This window comes from Triplophysa dalaica, chromosome 8 (genome assembly GCF_015846415.1).
Source record: "Triplophysa dalaica isolate WHDGS20190420 chromosome 8, ASM1584641v1, whole genome shotgun sequence".
Taxonomy (NCBI): domain Eukaryota; kingdom Metazoa; phylum Chordata; class Actinopteri; order Cypriniformes; family Nemacheilidae; genus Triplophysa; species Triplophysa dalaica.
In genome coordinates, this window is record NC_079549.1 from 23,662,301 (window position 1) to 23,677,349 (window position 15,049).

A 15,049-nucleotide genomic window follows, 5' to 3' on the forward strand; every position below is an offset into this window, starting at 1 on the left:
TTTACCAGAAGCCTGTTCGTTTACAGAAATAAACGTGAATTTCACATGTTCAAAAACGCAAGTCGTTTTGAAACATTTTTGCATGAGTCTAATGGATCAAATGTGGAATTCGTGTGTTTTCTTCTGTAATGGTGATAATGTTTGTACATGTAAATGCTTTGGAACGTCTGTTAAAGTCGAGCATATCTGAATGAGTTTGCAAAGAGCTTTAAATTGCACAAATATTTTTGTCCAAGTCTTGGAGTCCAATAGTGGGCTTTTTAACCCTTTGCACAGACACAACACATCACAGATAAGTGAAGATGATCGATAAACTCTAATCTTTGCATATCTCTGTATATATTTTGTTCACTTCTCGGCAGTTTTCTTCTCTAATCACTCTCGCATTTTTTCACAACGTCAATCAACCTTGCTATGTTAAACAGATCGCTTTTTCCCATCGCCGATTGGCTCCGCGTCCACCGAAGAGCGACCTGATTGGACGGCCTTCGTGTCGCGTCAGATATTCCACCATCAGGTTTCGTGGCGCAGAGGGTTCGGGCTCATTCGCGCGCACGCACTCGGAGCGACAGCAGCGAAACTCCGGAGGATGGAGGCGACAGCACCGGTAGGTTTAAACGTGTTTCTATCACTTTACAGTCAAAGCTCAGAACTCAGCCGACTGCGTGAGAACTCCTTTGTCATCGAGTGCTGTGGTTTGCACATGAATCCTGGAGTTGACCTCGCTTTGTGATAGGACGGATTTTAGGACGCTGAAGTGTGTGTGGGGTCAGAAGCGGCTGACTGAGCGCGCGTGCTCGTGCTCTCTCTGTAGTGTACTTTAATGTCGCTGTCCGTGGTACTGAATCGTCTCGATTGAAATGTTTCTGCTGTCTATATAGTGTGCTGTTCTTTCGCTGTCCGTGGTGCTGAAGCGTCAATACACATCTTCACTACTCTTGACTGTCCGTGCGTGTTGGTTTCTCTTCACTTAGATGTGTGCATGGGTATTTGTGTGTTTACTGACTTTATTAAGTGTCGCTTGGTTTTTAAACTCGCGCCTTTGTTCACGTTTTTATTATTATTCAGATTGTTCAGTAATGCTAATTGCATATGCATGCTCAGTTTATTAAATAAATGCAGATTACAGATATAACTGTAGGCTATGTACTGCGATATTAGTTCAATAGTGTGTAAAAAAAAAACGTGCAATTGACGTATCTTAAAGGACTGTTTGTGTCTTTTTTGGCCCTTTGACATCTTTTTATGTAACCTATGTGTTTTGTGATATTAAGTATCTTTTTTGGCATTTTACCACAGTACTATATTTGATAGGTTAACTGTCAAAACTGTAGTATATATTATTTAAGAGTACCAAGGTGTTCTCTCTTTCCCACTTGTTGGAAATCTAAACGTTTGATCGATTACTGCCTTGCAAAACCGAATGTACATAAATGGTTTTGATCATAGCCCCAGTAAAAATATCTTCACTGACATCTAGAGAAAAGTGAAAAGATGATTACATCGCCTGTTCTCCCAGTACATTGATATTTGAACTGTCTTTTTTCTTTTATCCGCTGTTGAAGACCTAAAGAGACTGGATATGATCATCTTGTCTTTTAAACCATATGCTGCATTTCTGAAAGGAAAATTGACCAGATCTTTCGTGTTAGATAGTGTTTTGACTCTATCATTCTGACATGCATAATTCATTTTTCTACGTTATAGTCAGTTGACTTGAGGATGGGTTTTCTGTTAATGATGGAAAAGTAATGATGTGATTGCTGGTCGGTCAAAACTCGCCCACTTATGATCACTGACTTTTACCAGCATGTTTGGATTAAAGTCATCCTCGTGGGGAAATGTGTGTCGTTTGAACTTACCATTACAGAACGACACATCCCTCAGTAGAGAAAATATTCTTCAGTAATGAAACTAAAATATGCAATCTAAACTCTCGTACAGTGCCTGAACGTCTGAACATTAAATGGGTCATTCTACTCTATGAATTAGGTGCTGCTTCAAATTCGGTTGAAGGACGATGGAAGATATTAGACCTTTTTTACTAAATTGCACTGTGTCATCCTAACTAAATTTATGTATTTGTATGCATTATATACAACATAATTGTGCCTTTGGGAATGTAACACGAGTTGACAGGTTTACAGTTTAATTTGACATTACAAGGTCATGAGACCAGATGTTTCTTTGAAAAATATTTTATCTCTTTTGACTCTACACTACAATGGTATGTTTTGAAACAATGTCACCTGGGTTGAGACATAACCTAATCACATAAAATAAAAAACAGAATAAAGTATTATGTTTTCTTCGAAAAGATGGCTCCAACTGTTCAGTGTCAAAGTCATTTTTCCACATATGTATATGAGAGACGTGTTGGTATAATGAGCCATATGCTCAGCAACATCGACTGTTTTTGTGGATGATCTCTGACACACTGAAGACTGACAGTAGTGGTTGTGTTGCTCCTCTAAATCCTCTTGTTCTCTTTACTGCGGCTCTCTCGCTGCCCTCTTGGTTGGGAAAGCAAAATACGTGTCTGATGAGGATCATTCCGGCCAGGCGTTTTTCTTCAAGCCAAATCAAAGGAAGTAAGTCACTTGTCTCCTTCTGAAGAATGGGTGCTCGCTCACGCTTTCTCTCGGTTTATTTGAAATCCAATATGAATTGTGCTGACGCATTGAATTCGCCTTTGTGACCTTGGCAACTAAAGACGGTCTTGGCAAAGACGGTCTTGTATTTTTTAGAATGTGCTTCTGTGAGTCGACTCCCGAAGGGGAACTCTACATATCAGAGATTTCTCTGTAAGTCCCAGGTGTGCTTTAGAACTTGTCAGACCTGGATTTTGAGCCGCATCTCTTATTCCTTTCGTTTTTGTGGTTGCCTTGAGTCCCTGGAGAACAGGTTTCCTTGGAGGGAAATAAATGCAGTTTTAAGCTCTAAATGCAATAATTTTTGTTATTGTTAAGCGAGTGTCTGAAAACGAAAATGTCAGAAATGTCTCTTTGGAGGACGACCACATACCCTAAACACACAGCCTCTAGTGTGCAGTCTTTCTCTTTCGCTGTGTTTTAATTGCTGTTTTGAGCCCGGTTGCTCGACATTGACTGATCGATCAAGTCTTAGAAAAGCTTCAATAACAGGCAGATCTAATTGATTACTCCGCATTGACATGCAGTGGCATTACGCCCCACCGCAAGCGCAGACCGAGAATATCGATGTGTGAAATTAATTCCAAGCGTGGGACAGGAATGACTTTCACTTATTTGAGTTTGTTGTGCCATTGTTCTAATGAAATAGCTGGAGTAATTCTTCATTTTTTTGCACGAGCAAACATTCCTTCACGTTGTGACCGTACCAACGAGTTTCAGACAATATCGGTGTAGTCTTTTTGAAGAAATTAGATTTCCCAGCCAGAACGCAATGGCAGCTTTGCACTTATTAGGAGTCTGGTTTGGAATCTTCTTGCGTGTGTTAAATCAGCTCATTATTCTGCTATATTTCCAGTCTCCTTTAATTTGTCAGAAAATAGCGAACCATCTCTTGACGCTCTGTTTAAAGGTTTTCTCCGGGGAGACTCGCTGCAGACAAAAAGGGTGTTAAGCGAGGGCGAGCTGTAATGATCTCACTGCTGAAGGTTCCTAATGATCTCCAAATAAAACAGGTCGCTGTTGTTGTCTCGCTCATCGGAATGATTCTCCTGACGCCACTTCTGGGATAGAGAACATGTAGCACTCTAATAATCTTTTAATTATCAATTAACGCACAACGACGTTGCTTTTTTCAGGTCTCGTGAGGAGCGTTCATCCCACCCGTTCATTGCAAGTGATGGCGGTAATAGGTGAAGCGTATCATCTCCGCCTCACTTGTGGCACCAAATTGAATTGCTAAATAATGTCTTTTTTTAACCACAAAGACCAGACCAAGAAGTCGTCTGGAGAAAGAGCTATCCATTAGTTGCGATTCCGCTTGGCACCGCTAGCGAAATCACACCACCTGGATATAAATGAACCTCCTCACATCCCAATGAGATTCATCCATTCAGCCATGTGTGCACTCCTGACGTGTTCTTGTTGTAAATGCATCCAAGCGCTTTGACCTGTCTGAGCTGAGTCACGTCAGCCCGGTTGGCATGCGTAACTATACCTGAATGCATGAGAGGCTTTTTACTATGCAAGGGCCACACTTAAAGCATAATGCAGTTTTTACGTTCACCCCCCCAGCTCTCAGTAAGTAAAGCTCTTATGCAAGGCAACGGATTACATTTTCCCCATTTATTTAAATGGATAACAGTGAAGCAGTTCGGATTAAATGGCTTGCTGTGGGGTACGTCGGAAATATTTCACAGCCGGGATTTGAACCACTAACGCCTCTTTGCTCTTTTTCCGCAGAACATCATCTAACAAAAGGTCGACATCCCACTCCTCAGTCTAAATAAAGTCACTGTGAAATGGACTGGAGATTTTAGAGTTTGCAGGGGCTCATGATGCTTTAAAGTTTTGGATTTAGTTTGTGAGTCTCACGAAAGCTTTGAAGAACTGGATCATAATTAACTGTAAATGGATAAATTAAAGGTTATTTGGCTTTTGAGGTGATTGTTTGCTTTGCGGACATGGGAATTATTTCTTTGCTTCCCAGTTATAACATTGAGAATGTGCTTAATAATTTTGCAATGTCAATTTTTATTTAAATTATTATATAAAGAAAGCATACACGCTCACATCAGAAGGTTCATGAAAACATAACGATTTCAGTAAAGTAAACAGTTGTGTATATCAAAGTTGATATATATATGTTTTTAGTTAATTGTAGTTTATAAATCAATATAATCAATATAAGTCAATTTTTGTTACATTTTTTGAATTTTTGTTATTTTCTTTTGTCTTTTTAAATTTTTTATGTTCCCAGATAAATAGAATTTATTTTATCAACATTTTAGTTTTATTTTTAGTTAGCAATTTTAGTATCTCTGCTAAACAATTTTTTTTCATTTCCACTTTCAAAAATAATGTTTAGGCCTATAATTGAATTAATCGTTTTAGTAAAAAAAGTTAGAATAATTCACACATATTTCTCCAAAGTTCAATACTTATTAGTTTTTGGGTGATATTTAAACCGAGGCATGTTCTTCTTCACATATTTATGTTTGACTGTGTCTGATAGAAGATGATTCGCTGTGACTGATATGATGAAAAAGGTCTCTTCTCATCAGACCCTTCACGGTTTAGTACCCAGAATGTCACAAGATGTCATGTCATCTGGCAAATGACATAAGATGAAAAGCATTTTATCCCACGACCACGATGGAATTTCCCATATTTAAGCCTCACTTATCTCCATGTCGCTCTGAATCTGAGCACACATGGGGAAAATATGCAGCTTTGCCTCCATCTGTCCAAACATACCCTGGCTAATGTAGCTTACGGTCCCACAGTGATGTCTCTTAAATTCTCTGTCAGATCTCACTCTCTCTTCTCCCGCTGCTAACAGTTCAACGTGAGTGCGGTCTCTGTCTGCTGTTTGATTTCCTGCTGTTACCGGAACTGACAGAATGCAACAGCGTCGGGCCACATCGGTTTACAGAAGAGGATTTTACCATATTCATCTCTGCAGAACCGATCCCCAAAGCACCTGAGATCTGTGTTTTATACAGAAGGTCTTTTCAGGGACTCAGATATGTGGATAGAGAGTGAGATTACTCATCCAGAGAGCCGGTCTGCATGCTTATGTCATACTAGTACACCGTGTGGAGGTAAAGAATAATTCTGCACCTGATCAAAAGCGATGTTCCCGCCGGATAACCTTGGCTTGCCTTTGGATTTATCTGCTCGTCACAGAACGTGTGTCACTTTGTTACCCTCTAACTGACGTGAACGTTGACAGATGTCTCTGTGTACCGCCTTTGAAATATCACACAGGCAAAAACACATCAAATAAGATAATGACAAGAGGCAGACGAAATGCTGAGAGAAAGGACGATGAAAGGCTGTTGTATTAATCCAGTTAGGATTTATGTTGAAGAAAAATAAAAACGGATTTATCAGACTGTATGTTGTCTGTTCGTGTGGTGGTGATAATCTCCACGTCATCATTCTGTGCCGATGGTATCGGTAAAACTGGATGATGAGATTTTTCTAATCTCGTTCCACCAGAATGTGTTTTTCTAAATCTAACAATGATCCATGGGATTTATAAAGTGTTTGTCTTTTGAAGTCTATGCAGACAATACGAGAAAGATTTAAGTTTTTTTGCCTGTGTGGCACTGGGGTAGCTTTTCGCGGATGACGTTTTTATGTTATAAAATTTTTATTATGATTGTATTACTGAAAAATGTTTTTAATGAAGTTAACCGGGCCAACTGTTGGCAGTCATTTGCACTGTTGGTACATTTTGGTGGCTTTTAAAATACACGATGCAAAAATGACAAAAATGTTTCATTTATGTGATTGGTGTGATCACAGACAATGTCTCTCTTCAGTTCTTTCTCCAAGATAGCAGTATGAAGAAATGGAGACTTTTCATTTTATAGCTGTATGCTGTATGTCAACAATTGTGTCATTTGGGTCTCGTTATGTTTCTATAAAATAATATTAGTAAGTACTAATTTCGAACTGTTGTAAATAGTTGTGTTTAGTAAAATTACTATAGTACACCATAGTATTCTGTGGTAATAATTATGGTATTTTATAAACTCTATTTAAAGCTGTTTGATATTTACTATAGTAAGATTCAAAACACCGTAGTAAGAATTTTACTGCAGTTTATTTACTAAAGTATTTAACACTTGTAAAGTATGTAACACTTATATTTTTGTGGGTAATTTTGTGCTGTCAGATACATAAATATTTGTAGATCAGAAACTTTATACCTTGTCTGAACGGAAACTTTTCAATTTTTGTAGTAAGTAGTTACTACAGTTACAATTATAGTTTACTATAGTAAATAATATAGTATTTTTTCAGTGTTGCATCAAATACTTCATAAAACTGTGTTGAGAGGTTTTTGGTCAAAATAAGCTGCAAATGATGTTGTGTTGTAGCTCTTGCAGTGTCATTGGCGTGCACTGTGTTGATTGAGCTGAGATATCGGAAATACCGTCTGACTTTTGGTCAGGATGGAAAATTATGAAATGAGTTTCTGGAGAGCATCATGGGAAGGCAGTTTGGCGGGGTTGAAGGGTCCAAGAAACTGTTTCTTAACAGTGAAGATTTTTAAATAAATGGTTTTAGACGGCACTGCTGCGCCTGCCAGTCATTCTTTAGTACTTGACAGACAGATTCTTTCTCTTCAGCAATGCCAGGAGACTGAATTCTGCCTCTATGATTGTCTCTGTTGTCGTGGAGCAGTGCTGTTATGTGTGTCTTTACTTGATGAGGTTTGGTTTTAAAATCGGCTAAGAGGAGATCAATGCCCATTCGGTTTTACTGTTCTTTCTCCCCGGTCACCTTAAATAAACAGACGATCAATGTTTACAATGCACTGTCGCCGTTTTATTATCATTGATTAATGGCCGGTCATTGGAGGCTTGTGTGAGCCTGAGATCTCACGGCCATCGAAGTAGACTCACACTGCTTCTTCGTATCTCAGGAGATTTGATAAAGTTCTTCGTTGTGTTTCATTTGAGTATTCAATTTAGTCTTTAATAAGTGTAATTATTAAAACACATGAAGAGTGTGGAGGTGTGAAATAAAAGTAGATTGTAGATTGTAGAGGACAATCAAATAATCTGAATTTGGGTAAAATTGATGAGAAATGTTAGAGTTTATAATTCAATAATATTGACTTGATTGCAGACTTTACAAACTTAAGTTCAGTTTGACACATTGTTGACATCTCTGCTCAAACTCCCATTTTAGTGACATGTCTCTGGTTCTGAAAATTTGGAGACACAGATGAAACTTGATGAATTTTCTCTCTATTTAATCTCATTAATATCTGAGAAATAATTGACATATTAAAGAGATCTCATCTGTGATTTTTCTTTCATAAGCACACCAGGATTCTTGTAAACATTGTGTTTTCTGGCCTGCTCGGCCAAACAAGCATAAAAGCATCTACAAGCATTAACAGATGTACTTTATAGTCTATCTATCTATAGGTACTTACTGGGTAGCCAGTGTAGGAAGGATACAATTGGCGTTATGTGGTCAAATTTTCTAGACTTGAACGGCTGCATTTTGAACTAACTGTAATTTGTGTAATGATGATGCAGGACAAACACTAAGTAGTGCATCACAATAATCAATTCTTGAAGTCATAAATGGAGTGAACTAGTTTTTCTGCGTCAGAAATACACAGAATATTCCACAGTTTGACAATGTTTATAACATGGAACGAGGCTGTTTTTGTGGACGGACCCTTGTTATTTTAATACTTGTACTAATGTTTATTTGTTTTGTCGTTCATCCTGTAAAGTTTTGAAACAATGAAAAGCGCCATATAAATAAAACTGAACTTATGGTTTAATTTGAGGAAGCGTTTTATGAAGTGAAGATGTTTTTCATTGCAAAAACATTGAAATTTCTCCGCTATCTCGTCCCGTCTTCCTCGTGGGAATGAATGTGTAACTATGGTAACCGTGGCCTCCTCGCTTGTAGTCTGGCTGTGTGACACTAAGTGCAGAGATGCATCCTGCATCATTGCTCCACACCAGCAGATGGACTCCCGACGAAATGACCTCTAAGTGATTACCGCCCATTTTCAAGGCCGTTTTATTCCATTATGACCAGTTACTGCCACATTACTGTATCTCTCAAGGAAAAGGGGAAAAGAAAAGGGCAATCAATGTTCTTGGAGAGCCGGCAAGGCAAGCCGCTTCACGAAGCGAAAACAAATCCCGTGCCAAGTCCAGTCTTCATAACTGACACCTCGCGGATCGGATATTGAGCACTGCAATTTATTACCAATGAGAGCCTGACTGCTCCTCGAATACGCGCAATAACTCAAGAGGCCCAGAATCACACACGTAACGTTTGCCACGGTTATGAGATTTACTTTAACCCCAGTCTGTCTTGAACCACCGACTGTACATCTAATGCTACGTACTCACCTGACATCTAGAAAGTGAGAAGTCTTAGTTCTGTTATCCATACAGCCACATACATTATGATGTAAATACAGTTTGAGATAAAGTTTTAAATTATAAATAATCTGTATCACCGATCATTTGTTATAGTGGCCCAAGAAGGTATTTGTGCTTAAAGGGATAGTACACCCAAAATACAAATTCTCTCATCATTTATTTATACTCATGTTGTACAGTATGTCTCTATATTCAGTGGAACTCAAAAGAAGATATTTTGACGAATGTCTAGCAGCAGTTGTTTGATGTCTTTTAGTCTCGGACGTCCACGGACTGTTGGCCATACGACTTTTATTGAAACACTTTAGCACGTTCAAAGTCGTCATCTGATTGGTTGAATTTCACAGGATTTCCGCGAGACTTGCGTGTCGTGTTCTTCAACGGTCTGATCTAAGAAGTAATCTGTCGTGTTTACAGCGGTTGGTATAACAATTCATCGTGATAGACTAAACGCTTAATTCATCAAAATATGTGAGGTTCACGCCATAAACAAATAATCATTGTTGTGCTTGTAAACTTTTGACACGTTTGTGAATGTGCACCGGTCTGTAAAGTTACCAGACATGTGCTTGAAGAAAGTAAACGGCCGAGTTTAAAGTGTTCTTGAACGCTGTCACACTGATGGTTATATGCATCGAGACCACAGGCATTTCAAACGCAACACAACCCGTCTCCTCTTGTTCTTAAGCAATCCCTCAGTTTCTTTGTTCTTGAACACAGCGTTTGAAAAAAGACATTTGTAATCAAACCTCTGGAGTGTGAACCTTAACATCAGGTGCACCACCCTTGGCATACTAATGAGAGTGGAGTGACACATCACCCGAGCCCTGCGGAAGACACCCAGACACCATGATGCAATGTGATCGTTCAGCAGCAGAAATCATCTTCACTCGTGTGTCAGGAGTCAATGCCCATGCACGCTCTTTATTGCACGGTCATCACGCCGTGGGCGATTCTGAAAGAACAGACGTTTGTTTATGCCTGTGGATAGAGAGCTGTCCGAGTAAAACACTGAGCTGTATTGACCCACCAGCCGTCTCCAAACAGCTCCTGTGACTTCAAGACCTCCCAACCAATTGTTTACAACAATGTCTAAAGAAAGCTTCTCCACTCACAATATTCCTCAGTTTTTTTATTTACCGTTGCAAACCGTAGTATATAAAATAGTGTTTTTGAACCGTACCATAGTAACTTTACATTTATTTGTTTGGCAAATGCTTTTTTCCAAAGAATGAGATAAGTCAAAATTTTATTATACATATACATGCATATGAAGAGTTTGGTTCCAAAATGAGATTAAAATTAAAAAGTTTCAAAAAAACATGTTTTTTATTGTGCATTCAAATTAATATTGATCAAACTGCAGTTGGTTTGCTTTGATTGAAGATTACAGAAACAGAACAATTACAGAACAAATTTACAGAATAAGACACCATAAAACACGATAACATAATAAAAAAACATGATTTATCAAATTTTCTTCATATATATATATATATACAGTACATGTACACCATAGAATATATTCATAAATTGTAGTAATTTTTTCTATTATATACTACAGTTTATTACAATTTACTACACCTAGGAATGTATATATATAGCATACTATTGTAAACACTAAAATATCCTAAAAAAATAATAATAAATATTTTAATATTTATAATAAAAATAACCAAACACTAAGAAAATTATTTTAATGCGTGTTTGTTTTATTTAAAATCATTTTAAGTCATCTTGGTTTAGAAACATTGATCTATTTTCACAGGTGGGAGATACTTGACTAATTTATAATTTATGAGCTTAAGCATTCAATGTAAAAAATCGACATGTATTTATCAGATTCAGGGGAGTAGAGTATGAAATATGTTTTAAAATGAAGTCAAGTAGGCCTAAGTAAAACATTGATTAAAAACAGTAGTTGAGAGAAAAAATCTCTTAAAACAAATTGATTTTCTTTCCTTACCTGATACTTTTGCCTTTAATTTAAAGCATTTGTAAGTGCTAATTTATGTTTTGAGAAATTTCGATGTAAAAACAATTCATGGCAGTGTCTAAAGCTCATTGACATCATCAGTCAAAAGCATGTTTGTGTTGAAGTTAAGTGCTTGTTGTGTAAGACTCATTAGCCCTCTGAGTATTTGTTTCACAAATCATCGTGATCGATACATCGCCGGCTCAGATACATCAAGTGTGAATGCATTACAGGAATGTATTGTACACGTCATGCAGTTTGTGGCTCTCCCAGTGTTCCTCCTCATACCGGTGACATGGGGCGATAGTGTAGCTGTCAGGAATGAGAGTGCTCTCCGCTATTCAATAATACAGAAGCTGCTCCGATCCTCCAAATTGAGGTTGCCTATTTCCCAAGGCAGGCCCGAGTATTAGCAGCTTGCGGTCGAGTTTTTTTCTCTCTGTCCCTCTTAACTACACCGTGCAGCTCGTAAAACAGGCGATGAATACAGAAAAGGGTCAACTAGACGGTTTCTGTTACACACCAGAGGTTCTCTCTCTCTCCTGCTTAAATGTTCCCCAGTTTACCATGATAGCGATTAGAAAGCGTCTTTCACATCAGCTGATTTCCTTCGGGAGAAGTTCAAGCGTTATACTGACGCTTGAGAGAGACAGCGCTGAGCCTTATTTACAGATTTGTCCCGTGGTCCTGCTTGCACTTTCAGGCGGTCCGTCCTCTATCAAAAATGGGGTCCTTGAGAGCTAAATTGTAGTCTTCAAATATTTTTTCTTTATAAGCTATGTTCGAATTCTGTTTCATTTTGTTTCCTCAGTATGAATCATTGTTGTGCATTGCATTTGCCATTTTTCTTCAACTGTTGACGTTGATTTTCTCACGTCTGATAACTTATTGTTTGTGCGTGGAGTTCATTCATCTGATAATCTGTTATTGTTAAATTTGCTGGGTTTCATGTAGTACAAAGGTCTGTGTAAGAGAACTACAAACGTGATGATGAATTGGATTGTATTTCAAGGTACTATTGTTGATGTACAGAGAAAACAGTGAGATATCAGTCTTCACTTCATTTTAGAAGCTGTGAGGATAAAAGCAATGCATTCGTTTCATTGGTATTAAAAACATTCTCCTTTTCTTTATCATAACGGTCAGTTTCCATTCTCTCTATTTTATTTTTTTATCCTCATGATAAAATATTCTCTTTGTTCAGAGTAACAGGTTCAAACACTTTTTCATTCTAACTTCTATTTCTCTGTTATTTTACGTGTTTCTTAATGCATGTATTATCATCTTTCGGCTAAACAGTTGCTTTTCAGGGAACGCAAATAGTGTGAAGTGACATCTTTAAGCTAAAAATGTTTCAGTGTCAGTGTCTGTCAGACAAGCATTACATTGTTTTGTAGATCCGAGATGTTATGCGGGTTAGAATCATCAGCTTGGTGTCACAGGAATTAGATTTCATGTGAATTTGTATGATGTAAAAAAAAAGCATGAATGAAGCTCCGCCTCTAAACCTGCTCATCACCGGCATGAAAGCAGGTCGTAGTGAAGCGTACGAATAAGATCATTTGAATTCAAATGAATTAGTCACCTTGTAAAATATTTTTGAAATTCTGTAAAATTGTCTTGGAATTGCATTGATTTAGTTTTATTTGAATGTCTGTCACGCTGTGAGTGTTTCAGTGTTGGGTTGTTGCAACTTAACCTCATGGCTATTCGTAACTATTTTACGAGTTGACTAATTTGAATCAATTCGTACAATCACATTTGTTTATTGTCGTATAATTTGCTTTAGTGTCAGCGACATTAGATTTAGGGGAGGGGCTTCAGTATAGTGTTTTTCTAATAATTGTACGTTTTTGTACGATTCACATTCTACGGATTCATTCGAATTAGCCAACTCGTAAAATGTTTTTGAAATGCAGTGATATTTTCTTGGAATTGCACTTCTTTTGATGAAGTTTTATCTGAATGTCTGTCACGCTGTGAGTGTGTCAGTGTTGGGTTGTTGCAACACAGACTCAGTGCTATTTGTAACTATTTTACGAGAAGGCTAATTTGAATCAATTTGGACAATCCCATTAGTATGTTTTAGTATGATTTGCATTAGTGTCAGAGACATTTGATTTGGGGGAGGGGCTTCAGGATGGCATTTTTCTAATAATTGTATGTTTTTATATGATTGATATCGTATGAATTCATACGAATTAGCCAACTCGTAATTATTTTTTTTTTATTAGAGTTGGATTAATCTTACGGCTATTCGTAACTATTTTATGAGGTTGCTAATTTGAATCATTGAAATCATTTGAATGATTTGCTTCAGTGTCAGCGACATTAGATTTAGGGGAGGGGCTTCACTATGCCGTTATTCTAACGATTGTGCGTTTTCGTACAATTCACATTGTTCGGATTGATACGAATTAGACACCTTATAAAATAGTTATGAATTCCTGTGAGATCAGGTTGGTTATTGTGTTATCCTGTTATTCTGTGAATTATTTACGTTTTAAGGCTTGAATGTACAAAACTATTAAGATTTATTTTAAACCAGAACTTATATAAAACGCATTTGTCTTTACTGACATAATGTACATCTTTTGTGACAAGCAGCGTGTTAGACAACTAGCCCCAGTCTCCTCTACATTGATACATTTTTGCAATTACAGCATGCACTCTTCAGCCTGAAAGAAAAGAACGGTTCTGCTCCCCTGAGGAGTGTGAAATAATAAGATGGTCGTGAGGTGGAAAGCCTGGCTTTGTGCAGTGGACTGCAGTGTCATGCATGTGAATCTGAGGCCGCTGGCATTCCTGGATTAGACCGGCTCTTTCGTGCCAGTTTCAGGATGACAGTGCATTTACCATAGTAAACCGTACGGCCGTGAGAGTGTTTGGATGGAGTCTGTGATGTTTTCTCAGTTTTGTGCCCATGCGAGCTCCTGTCAGCGTGCTGCATGTTTACACGTCAACACATCGCTACACCAGAGACCCTCCTCGCACCTGCTCGATTTTTTTCTCCCGTTTCCCTTTTTATTTTTCTGTCTTTCGCTGTTTCATAGCTCTTTCCTCTGACAGGGACGGTGTCTGTGTAGCCCAGACTCAGACTCAGACTCAGGCTCTTCACTCGATCCTCTGCAGCGGGTAACAGACTGTTTTGCTGCCTGTTCAGGTGTTTGATAGAGTCTGTTTTTGGCTTCTGTTTCATTCTCATCGTCTGTGTCTGTAGCCCATAGGCATTCGGTCGACTGGATGTGATGTGACAGAACGGATTCTTGATGCATCTTCAGTTTACTGCTAGTGTTTTGCATCAAACAGAATCTCTTTGGAGAGAAACGCCTTTGATTTAGATATAAATGGGACATTAATGTACATGTAGAGGTAACAGTTGTTGTTAAGTTTGATGAGGTATTTTACTCATGTTCAAACATTCTGTCCTTGCGATATATACATAATCCAACATAACAGGAGCAAATGAGATTTTATCTTAATCAGACCCTTATTTGTTCTGCTTTATGTGCAATCTGGGGTAACTCCTCCCACTTGAAAAAATACTGTAGTAAAGTTTTTAATGTGTTTTCTATAGTAAGTGTAGTAAATTGAAGCATCCTGTAGTGTATTATAATAATTAGTACACTTTGTTGATGTATACTACAGTATCCTGTAGTATAACTATAATGAATTGATCAACTGCAGTAAATACTGTGCTGCCTTAGTTTTACCGTAGTAAACTGTAGGAAAATGTAGCATTCTACAGTACTCTATATTACAGCAATTAGTACACTTTGTTGATGTACTGTATACTACGGTATGTTCTGGTATAAAGTTGCAGTGAAATTGATCAACCATAATAAATACTGTTCTGGTCTAGAGTTTTTACTATAGTAAATTGTAGCATACTATAAAACCTTATATTACATTAATTATTACTAGGGCTGTCCGATTAATCGTAAATTAATCGTAATCGTCAGCTTTGGCCTTCAACAATTACAAAAATAAAT

At 37.8% G+C, this 15,049-nt stretch overlaps 1 protein-coding gene across 2 annotated transcripts in view; it reads left to right on the plus strand.

Annotated features, from left to right (window-relative positions):
• Positions 1 to 559: 559 nt before the first annotated feature.
• b3galt1b (UDP-Gal:betaGlcNAc beta 1,3-galactosyltransferase, polypeptide 1b) overlaps positions 560 to 15,049 on the plus strand; it is a 107,811-nt gene continuing 93,321 nt past the window's right edge. Inside the window, exon 1 of one of the 2 annotated variants that reach the window (XM_056755195.1) lies at positions 560 to 607. The gene's annotated coding sequence lies outside the window, so the exon portion shown is untranslated. The remainder of the gene's footprint in view (positions 608 to 15,049) is intronic. The other variant, XM_056755196.1, reaches the window with a different exon arrangement.